Source organism: Balaenoptera borealis, assembly GCF_965194805.1.
Source record: "Balaenoptera borealis genome assembly, chromosome: 1".
Taxonomy (NCBI): Eukaryota; Metazoa; Chordata; class Mammalia; order Artiodactyla; family Balaenopteridae; genus Balaenoptera; species Balaenoptera borealis.
Window position 1 is genome coordinate 95,288,020 of NC_138860.1, and position 10,444 is coordinate 95,298,463.

At 46.6% G+C, this 10,444-nt stretch overlaps 1 protein-coding gene across 1 annotated transcript in view; it reads left to right on the plus strand.

Annotated features, from left to right (window-relative positions):
• The window catches only part of LOC309623365 (monocarboxylate transporter 1-like), a 146,786-nt gene that overhangs the window by 53,001 nt on the left and 83,341 nt on the right, over positions 1-10,444 (plus strand). The window lies entirely within an intron of this gene.

Sequence of the window (10,444 nt, forward strand, 5' to 3'; positions counted from 1 at the left end):
CCATGGACCCTGTCCTGTCCTGCCTGGAGGTGACTAACCGGGGAGAGAGAAATAAGTGTAAATTCACATACACAGGAGTGTCCCCAAAGCACCAGGATAGGATGGGGAGAGGGTGGGAGGGGGTCCCCCTGCCCTGCTCTGAGAGGCAGGGGAGGATCAGAGAAAGTGGCCTCTGCACTGAGCTCAGAAGGAAGTGTCAGAGTCCACCAGACAGAGAAGATGGTGAGAAGGGCCCCTGGGAAGGTTGGGAAGCAGGAGGGAGCCATCCTTGAGCTCCCAGGGCCCACTTCCTTCCACACTTGGCACAGGGTCTGGGTGGCAGGTGAGGGCAGGCCCAGCTGTCTTGGGGACTGAGCCCTGAGCAGGAACTCCAGTCCTGGGGAGCCGGCTGAGCTGGACCATAACCTGCATGTCTTGGCTTTCCTACGGGTCACATGGAGACTCAAGCTTCTGCAGCCCTGAGAGATGGACTTGCAAGCGGGCACACGGAGGTCCAGGGGAGCCGCTCCAGGAGAGCAGAGGACAGAGCTGAGAACAGAGCTCGGGACTCCTCTCCTGGCCCCAGCCGTGTAGGGCACAGGGACCTCCAGAGGCTTCACCGGCTTCCCTGGGGCAGCGAGGGAAACAAGAGATGGACGATGATGTGGCATCTGGGAGAGCAGGACACGCCTCACACAGCGTGGGCTCTGTCCTCTCCTGGGAGGGGGTCAGCAGGCTGTGCTGGGTGTGAGAGGAGCTCGGCTCAGATCACCAGCTGTGACAAAGCAAATAGGAGGCTGCATCTGCTGGGAAGAAACTCCTTTGTGGAGAAAGAGAGAAGGGTGCAGATTTAAGCTGCACCAGGAGAGATTCAGGCCGGACCCCTGAAAGAACATCCTGGCTGAGGGTGGTGAGAATGGAAGGGCACGTAGGTGTCCACCAACTTGGCAGTGCCATCTCCAGCTCCCAGGACAAGAAATGGTGAAGCCAATTCCCCAATTAGAACCCAGTCAGAGTCAATGACATGGAGCCACAGCTGAGGGGCAAAATCAATCAGGGCAGAGACGAGCTTTCTCCAAGACCTTTCTGGCTTTGGGCAGAGGGGAGTGTGGCAGGGATGAAAGAGAAATGTAGTTTCCCAAGCTGAAGCCCAGGCCTATTTAAAGGCTTAACATTTTAAAAGGTCTGGGGTTGGGATGAAGGCAAAGGAGGCCTAAATAATTTAGAAGCAAGTGAAAAGTGGCTGATTCTGATGGATTTGTGCCTTGTCTGTTCCCAAGCAGCACCCTTGGCCTCCTGGGAGAAAGACGGAGTAAGCACAAAGCCAGACTTTACTGCAGCTTGATGGGCTTTGCTTCTCAAGGCATTTGTATTAGCTGTCTACTGCTGCAGAACAAAGATCCTAAAGCTTAGCAGCTTAAAACAACAAGCATTTATATCTCACATAGTGTCTGAGGGTCGGAAATTTGGGAGCCAAGTCTCTGGGTTGTTGTGGCTCAGAGTCTCTCATGAAGTTTCAAAGTTCTTTTGGGACTACAGTCGCCTGAGGCTTGATTGGGATTAAAGAATCTGCTTCTAAGACTGACATGGTTACATAATGAGGCAAAGATGGCCCCTCTATTTTGGCTCCTCACAGCCAACTGGGACCATTGGCTCAAAAGCATGCTGGTGCAAATTCAAATTTTTACACACCCAGGGACTTCCCTGGTGGTCCAGTGGTTAGGAATCTGCCTTCCAATGCAGGGGACATGGGATTGATCCCTGGTCAGGGAACTGAGATCCCACACGCCAGGTGGAGCGGGGGCAACTAAGCGCACGTGCTGCAACTACTGACCCCACGTGCCACAACTAGAGAGAAGCCTGCATGCCGCGACAAAGAGCCCGCAAGCCGCAGCGGAGGATCCCACATGCCGCAATGAAGATCCTGCGTGCCACAGCTGGGACCCAACACAGCCAAATAAATAAATAAAAAATAAATAAATATAAAAAAATTTATTTTACACACCCAGTTGTTTTAAATACATCTTTAGCCACTTGGACCCTGCCTGCTTTGCATTCCCCAGGATACTGCGTGCCAAATCTGCTAGCCATTAGTACAATAAACTCTGGTGCCACTGAATATCCCAAGCCACCACTGCCCCTTGGAGCTCTCTCACCTCAAGACTTCCCATCACGTTGCTGAACAACATCATCTAGGTATGAAGGACCCTCTCCATCTGCCTCTCCTTGCCCTCCTCCTCTTCTGGGTGGTGGCCCCAAGCGATCGCCTGTGGAAGGTCTCATGCTGTAAAGGGCGTCCCCTGCACGCAAGCCTGTGAAAGCCCAAATAAAGCTCACTGTTTGCTATTGCCAACCTCCTGGTCAACTTTTTCCTTGATCAGCCCTGAAATCTCTCAAACTCACTACAGGTGGCTCTTGGCTGGAGGGCTCCATTCCTCACGAGGGCCTCCCCACAGGGCTGTCTGAGTTTTCTCAAGACGGGGCGGCTGGCTTTCCGCCAGAGAAATCTGAGAGAGAGTGTAGCTAAGTGGAAGCCCCATACTGTTTCATGACCTAGTCACACACAAAACACACCCTTACTTCTGCTTTATTCTGTTAGAAGTGGGTCACTTCTAACAAAATCCAGCCCACATGCAAGCAAGGGGAATGAGGCGCCACCTCTTGAAGAGAGGAGTATCAAAGAATATGAAAGTACGTTTCAAAAATCACCAGAGCTCTTTCTCAAGCATCCTCCCTCAGCTCACCTCCCCTTCCCCAGGGTCCTGTGAGGTAAGCAGGGCAGGTCATGAGACTGAGGGAAGCCAAGTGACCTGACCCAGGTGCTCACATGCCCAGTATGTGAGGCTGGAACCCAGGACCCAATGAGCCTCCTCTCCCCATCCCCACCCCCGACACAAGAACCCCTCACCGCTCACTTTTTACACCACTTTCTCTTCTCTCTTCTACCTTCTGGTCCTCGTGACAATCCTGTGATGCACATCAGGGATTACTAAACATACAACAGTCAAAAGAACCTGGGTTCTGGTCATGGCTTTGGCACAAACAAGCTGTGTGATCTTAGGAAAGTCCCATCCCCTCTCTGGACCTCCTTATCCTTCTCTGTGAGATGTTAAAGGATTAATGTGCGACAACTTACTCAGATATAAAATGCACCTGTGTCAAAAACTTAACTCATTAATTAATGAGGAAGCCCTGGGATATTACGACAAAGTCTAAAAAATCTCAAAGAACCACAGGTTTATAGCCAGATAAGGAATGCCGAAATGAATTAATGAACAGTTGCAAACTGGAAGAACTGGCAAAATTGGTCAATACCCATAGGAATCAGTTGCATCCATTGTGAAATGGCCACAGGTTGCATTTCTTAGGAAGGAATTAATTGCCCTACTATGAGTATTTAAACTTTTACCTCTACAAGTTGTAAAATAGCCTAGTCAAAGACAAACCAGGCAACAGATGAACCAGTTTGCAAGGCAGAAATAGACACAGATGTAGACAACAAACGTATGGACACCAAGGGGGGAAAGCGGGGGCGGCAGGGGGGGATGAATTGGGAGATTGGGATTGACATGTATACACTAATATGTGTAAAATAGATAACTAATAAGAACCAGCTGTATAAAAAATAAATAAATTAAGAAAAGACAAACCAGGCAGAGATTGCCTGTATCTATGAGCCATCCAGGTCAGGACTCCCACTTAATTTCAAAGTCTTACTATTTTTCCTTACATGGATAAAAGTGTGGGCATTAATCCCTGATGCATTCCCTGGTTGTAAGCCTCATTAGCAGATAAGAAAACTGAGGCTCAGCCTGTGGGTGTTGTCCCTTCCAGTTGTCCCCTCAAGGGTCTGCCTCCTGCTTTTCCCCTTCCCCCAGGAGCACAGCGACAAAGCTCCCTCTGTCTTCTCTGGACGCCAAGGACTCCTTTTGAGAAAACTTGAGTTTTCTGTCTCCTTCTCTTGTCTTGCCCCAGAAGCAGGGCCCTTATCCATACTGACTGAAGTAGTTAATAAATAGCACATGAGTCAAAACCAACCTAATTATCAAAGGTACTTGTGTTAATAAATGCCTTTCAATCCATACAGGGAGCTAACACACTCAAAATTAAAAAGGAAGAAAAACGATTACCTGGAAATGCCTGGGCTCCTACCTGAGCTGAGCCCTGTGAAATCATTATGGGTAATTATGGGCTATTAGTTGCTATCATCCTAGCAAGATGACTGGTCCCAAATGTTAAGGCCTAGGGCAGCATGTGGCCCCTCTAAGGCAGAGAAGTTAAAGGTAACTTTCTGTTTTTAGTTCCCTTCCATGCCACTTCTTGTGAGTGACCCTACCAAGCCCCTCCATTCTATTGTTCAAATTTCACCCCAACAGTTTTGTTATCCCAAATTTTCTTTTGTGGCTGGGAATTCCAAGAAGCCTCAAAGAGCTTTCCTAATTCTCCACTCAACTCACTCTGAGCTGACTTCTCTGTGAGAGGAAGGTGAGGAGGCCTATAGGGCATGAGGTGGGGAGAAGAATGGGTATCTGAGTTGGGAGGGCCAGAGAGGAAAAGTGATATGCCCAAAATCATAGAGCTTGGCTGTAGCTCAGCTACAGAGCAGAGAGAGGTTGGGAGAAGGTGGAGAGGGGAGAGATACTGGGAGCTTAGGGTGAAAATCTGAGGCTTTTGCAGATCTCCTGCTAAAGGGGGCAGAGCGGTAGGGAGGGAGGGAGGTTTATGGCTCCTTCAAGACTCCAGCTCAGTAAGACACAGGGTGATTTGCCTTCACCTACCCCATATTCCAGTCAAATGCTTTGTGGAAGATTAAGTATGGCCACAGATTCTTTGCTCTTCCTCCCTCAGAGGTAGAATCTATTTCTGTAATCTTCGAGTCTGGCCTGTTCTTGTGTCTTGCTTTGACCAGTAGAATGTAGTGGAATGGATACTGTATTGAAACCGCACAACATGTCTCAGGACTTAATGAAGCTCAGGTTCTTTATGTCTCGGTGCAGAAGGAATTTGGTGAGAGGCAAAGTGATAGGTAAGAAGTAGATTTATTAATATAGGACCGCTTGTGAAGGATAGAAGCGGGCAGGCAAAAGGGCTCTGCCCCGAGAACTAAGTTGGCTACATTTTTATAATCAAAGGAAAAGTGGGGAGGGGAGAAGACCACCTTCTTCCTCTTCCTTTGTAAAGATGTTACAGGAAAATGGGGCACAATTGGATGGTCATGTCCTAGGTCTCGAGCGAGTTGCTGGGATGGGCCACCAAGTGAGCGTCCTTGGCTTCGCACAGGAGAGAATCAAGAGTGAGCCACAGCAAAGTGAAAGCAGGTTTACTGAGAGAATACACATTCCACAGGCAGAATGTGGTCCATCTCAGGAGAGAGCGGCCCTGAAATATGGGGTGGTTAGTTTTTATGGGCTGGGTAATTTCATAGGTTAACGAGTGAGAGGATTATTCCAACTATTTTTGGGGGGGAAGGGGCAGGGATTTCTAGGAATTGGGCCACCGCCCACTTTTTGGCCTTTTATGGTGGGCCTCGGAACTGTCATGGCACAAGTGGGTGTGTCATGTAGCGTGTGCTAATGTATTACAGTGAGAGTATAATAAGGCTCAGTGTCCCTTGGAAGTCGAATCTTCTGCCATCTTGGGTCTAATCAGTTCTAACCAGTTTTTGTCATATCCAGTTTTTCTCAACAGCTGTGTCATTCTTTAAGGGTTGTGCCCTGCCCCCTTCCCTCCTGTCTCAGTTTGTGTTCCAGAGCCTAGGTCTCAAGACATTTGCAGCTTCTGCTTTCTTTCAGAACACAGCCTGCAGACTGCCAAATAAGAAAGCCAGTCTAGCCCCCTGGAGGGTGAGAGGTGTGGCGACCCACTGGAACTCCCAGAACTGGTAAAGTTAAAATTTTAAGCTACAGAAGATACAGAAAGAAATCTTATCTGAACTTCCCTTACCTGAGTAGAGCCTCCTGAAAATACCAATACCCCCTCTTCCCAGGGAGTTTCCTGCAAATTCAGCTACCACTGCCTATTTCCATTAGCATCAGAAAGCCCAGTAGAACTTTCCCTACTTTCCCACTGAGGGTCATGGGGGAAGTTTTTGGATTAATAGGACTGTTCTCTTATCTTTATTGTGGTGTTAGTTACATGATTTTATATGTTTGTCAAAACTTACAGTACTATATACCCGCAAAAGGGTATATTTTCCTGTGTATGAATCATAACTTAATAAAGAAAATAGAAAAATACAGTCCTGTAACAGGGAAGAGCTAAATCGGACTCCACGTTGGATCTGTTTCTTTGACTTTAACCTTTGCTTTTCGTTGCTTTTGTTATTATAATCATTAAAAATGGCCTGCCTCAGGGAACCCTGCCCACCTCTGAATGGCTGCAAGAAAAAAGAAACTAACACATCCCCTCACCGAGGCTGGGCATTCCAGGAGATGTTTTGCAAGACTGATGGCCCTTTTACTTGACTTCCTCACCGCCTCTCCCTCTCTAATTCTATAAAAGAAATTGGCATCCAGACTCAGATAAGATGGTTTAGCGGAGACACAAGTCTGCCATCTTCTCGGTCTGCCGGCTTTCCCAGTGAAGTCGTATTCCTTGCCTCAGCACCTCGTCTCCAATTCATTGGCCTGTCGTGCGGCGAGCAGAGTGAGCTTGGACTCGGTAACAGTCAGATTTGAGGTATATTTTGAATATAGAGCAACAGGACCTGCTGATGGATTGAACTATGATGGGCAATAACAGTGACTCATCCCACGGCCTAAGTACAATATGTCCACAAATTTTTTGATATGCTTTCCTTCAAAGGTGGAGCCTAATTCGCCTCCCTTTAGGTTGTGGGCTAAATCTCACAACTCACTTCCGTTGAACAGAATGTGGCAGAAATGATGGTGTGTGAGAGATTAGGACATAAGAAGAATAGGGGGCTCCTTCTTGCTCTCTCTCTGGCATCCCTTTCTCCACAGAAGTCAGCAGCCACATCATGAGCACGTTCAAGCAGCGCTCTGGAGAGGTCTTATAGCAAGGGGCAGGGGTTTCCTGTCAACAACCCGCACTGACTGGCCAGGAGAGGAGGTGAGGAGATAAGGGAAGTAGGTGGAAGGTAGGGGAGTGATGAGCGGGGAACTTTGAGGAAAGCTCTCTGCAAAATTGTAACTGTCCCATTTGGAACACCGAGGTTATCCTTTAGAAGCCTTTTTAACTCAAGGTACCCAAGGCCTCAAACTCTCTACCAAAATCTATTCTCATCTCCTTTATTCATATAAGCCTTGCTTGATGACAGATTAAAGTATTTGCCTTGCCAGGGGTATTTGCATTCTTATCAAGAGCTATACATCTGAGAAGTAAAATAGGAATTATTCGATAGGAGGTGGGAAGATTTCTTGAGATCCCACACTTGGTTGTTTGCCAACTGCCTAAGATCACTCTGAGTGCTAAAGCTTTTTCCCTCACCCTAGGAGGCACCTGAGAGCTGTCCTAGAGCCAAGAGGTGGCTGAGTAAAGCAAAGATTAAGGGAAGAAGGTAGCTGCCATATTGGAGAAAGCGGATCCATTTATTAGCTCTGAGACCAGAATGGAGCAGCCTAGAGCTGACAGTGAAGGGAACCCTTAGTGAAAGCACTTGAGTGGCCTAAACTGATCCAAGGATGGGACGAGAGGCAAGAGTGAGGGGAGGTCAGAATTAGAATGAGAGGGAATTCCCTGGCTGTCCAGTGGTTGGGATTCCGGGCTTTCACTGTCTAGGGTGAAGGTTCGATCCCTGGTCCCCTGGTCGGGGAACTAAGATCCTGCAAGCTGTGTGCTAAGGCCAAAAAAAAAATTAGAATGAGAAACCATTTCGGTGTTCACCTGGGCTTGGATTCAGGGAGTGGAGATGAGGAAGATACGTCGTCTTGGAAAACACTTTCCCCATATCCATCTTTGGTCCAGGCAGGGGAGAATACAGGGAGGCTTCAGTGGAACTAACTGGCACTGCCCTTCCTTTCAAATCTAATTTAAGATTAGATTCTTATGGTACTGTACCTGGGGTGGGCAGTGAGGGAAAATTCAGAGACCTGGGAAATAGGAGAAAAGGACGTGGGGACACGAGTGATGGGGGAGCTTAGGCTATTTAGTTGTCTGAAAATTTCCCTACCAGGGCCAGGATAACCTTGAGGCAAGGAGGCATGAAATTTAAGGAGATACTCTCAAGGTCATACAGATGTAGAGCTGGTCCCAGAGAGTGAGTACCTCCTTAAGTTTTGTGCCCTAGGGCCCTCATTTGCATCACCCTAGTCCCAACCCTGATCCCTTTACCAACTCTTCTTTGGCTCTAACCATGTCCTAAAAATGAACAAAAGTTAGAGAAAACCTGAAAGGTCTAATTTCTCTTGCTGGACTGCTGTTTTCATCATGCTGAGTCTCTGACACTGCTTTCTTTGGTTTGTGCTCTCAAACCCATTCATCATTGGGCTCTGTGCAGGAAACAAACCACTCTCCACATTCCAGACACAAAGTCCCAGATTCACTGCTTCCTGTCAATTCACCCTTCATACTTCCCACATTCACCACCTGCCAGTCAGGACCACAGCTCCTCAGACATGACTTACAAACATGCTAACCATCTCTATTAGTGACAGGATATCTGAATTGAGCCTTCCCAAATCTCCAGTCATCCAGAGTTTCCTATGCAGGATGGCATGCTTGGTAATTTGAGCTCCAGTCCCAGCTATGTTCACATAGATTCCTCCACTCTATCATCTCCTTATATGACCACAAAAGACTGGAAACATTTTAAATGCTTACAGTAAAAAACTAGGGAACACATCCTAAAATGCCCCCATCTGGCTGGCTTCCCATGACCAGATGAGCCTCTCAGCAGAGCCAGTGTCAGGCTAGGGATGGGAATAGCCAAATGGAGGGCTCTGGCCATTCCTCCCATCACATATTCCTGCACCGCACAGGTCCCCACCTTCCGTGTGGGGTGGGCCATTTGGTGCTTCTCCTGAAACTCTTCAGTTTGTGCTCCACATCTAGCCTGTGCCAAAATATAACAAAACCTGAACTTACCATTGAACTGGACTAAAGCCCTAGTGACCATTTAAACTGAAAGGCATTTTTAGCTCTGAATATTTTATGACAGGTGATCAGAGTAGAACAACAGCATGATTTACTAATGGGTGATCACCCATCGTGTGTATTAGTATGTTTTGCAGCACCGTGTCAACTAGATGGACATTAGCATCAAGGGACAAGTCTAATGTGACCAAGTGTGTTATCCAACTGCACAAAACTTATCCCAGGGACTCATCATGAGGGCCTGTCAATCACCATTCCGTGGGGTAGGGAGGGCCTTGGTCATGTCCCAGGCACAGTCAGTCTGGGCTCAGATGCACCTTTCTCTAGCAGAAATGTTAATTTCTGACACCTGAATTGGAGCTCAACATTGTAGCTATTCAACAAGGGATTGACAAGAAGTAAATAGGCTTTTTAGCATTAGGAGGGATTTAGGTTGCCATGAGAGAAGCTCACAGTAATAAGCAGTTCTAGTCTCTCATGTTGGAATGCTGTTTTCATCCTGTTGAGTCTCTTACACTGCTCCTTTGGGCAATGTTGTCAAACCCATTTAGTGCTTAGCGTTCTGCACAAGGAACTGAAACCCCTCTGGGTGTTCAAGGTGCTTTAAGTAGAAAGGGATTTATTACAGGACACTCAAATTGGTTGGAAAAGATGGAGCAGTAAGATAACTCCCTGAATTCCACAGAACTGACTACCTCAAAAAGACTGTAAGCCCAACCTGGACCTTTCTGTAGTTTGTTATTATGTACATATTAATTTACTATTAAGGAAATTAAACTATTAAACATATTGGGTTGGCCAAAAACTTTGTTTGGGTCTTTCCATACATCTTACAGAAAAACCCGAATGAACTTTTTGACCAATCCAATATATTCTGAGAGTAATATAATACAAAACCTACTCTATTCTGCATTATTTTTTTCATGAAATTCTGGCTTTTCAAACCTATTTTGTATCAACTTGAGTTGCTGCAGCCCTATATGAGTATGCGTATTTCACCCCAGCTTCAGCAGAATTGGACATTTTCATTAAACATTTGTTCTAAGTTTTTTATAATTGAGACATTTTTATATAAAAAATTATTCTTAGATCATCTTAGATGACACCCTGCCCAAGAAAATCCCAACAGAATGGTGGATCCCAGGAGCACAGACCAAGGTGGGAAATGTAATTTTTTTTCATTAATTAAATGCTGTCACACTTGAAAAAAATTCTTAAAGATTAACATTTTCCTTTCCACTTGTGTGTAGTAGCCTACTCTTTTCATTTTCTGTTTGCGAGTTATCTCTTCTTATTCATTGACTATCTATTGAGGGCCTATTATTATTATTATTTATTTATTTATTTACTTTTGGCTGTGTTGGGTCTTCATTGCCGTGCGCGGGCTTTCTCTGGTTGCGGCAAGCAGGGT